This window comes from Buceros rhinoceros, unplaced genomic scaffold (genome assembly GCF_000710305.1).
Source record: "Buceros rhinoceros silvestris isolate BGI_N320 unplaced genomic scaffold, ASM71030v1 scaffold11484, whole genome shotgun sequence".
Lineage (NCBI taxonomy): Eukaryota > Metazoa > Chordata > Aves > Bucerotiformes > Bucerotidae > Buceros > Buceros rhinoceros.
In genome coordinates this window covers 27434-27970 of record NW_010410054.1, presented here as the reverse complement: position 1 = coordinate 27970, position 537 = coordinate 27434, and the positions used below count along the sequence as shown (strand labels likewise).

The following is a 537-nucleotide window of genomic DNA, read 5'->3' as shown; positions in this document are numbered from 1 at the left end:
TTTTTTTTTTTTGGTGGGCAACCAGCACCCCAGAGATAAAGAGGGAGAGAGAAGCACCGCCAGACCAACTCTTGTCGTTTCCAGTAAGAAGTTGCAGACTTCATGTAGCTGTCTCTGCTCTGCTGAGAGAGGGATGGAAATTATGTGCAGTGCAGAGTGGAAAATACCCCCGGTCTAAAGAAGTGCACCGGATTTCTGCTTGCTGTTTGTTTGGGTTGTTGCACGCACGTTAAACACCCGAAGGATCGCCGCTTAATAGAAATGAAACGTGGAGAGGATGACTAACGACAGAACTGTGAATTTGTTCCCTGGAGTTGCTAATTTGCCAGCCCGAAGCAACACATATCTCACGGAGGAAGCGTTTGGCTGCTGCTGATTTCTCCAAATCTGGTGGTTTACCAGATGCATTGTGCTGTTACTGCTGGAACAGATCATTGCTTAGCGGCAGCAGATCGTCCAAGGTAGACAACCAACGTAAGTGTAAAGTTACCCGTACACTGTGATGCCTTTCATTTAAAGAGAAAAAAAAAAAAAAGT

General features: G+C 45.8%; 1 protein-coding gene across 1 annotated transcript in view; it reads left to right on the top strand.

The window, feature by feature from the left end:
- Window positions 1-444: 444 nt before the first annotated feature.
- The window catches only part of PCDH9 (protocadherin 9), a 4720-nt gene continuing 4627 nt past the window's right edge, over window positions 445-537 (top strand). Inside the window, exon 1 of the mRNA XM_010135460.1 lies at window positions 445-474. The gene's annotated coding sequence lies outside the window, so the exon portion shown is untranslated. The remainder of the gene's footprint in view (window positions 475-537) is intronic.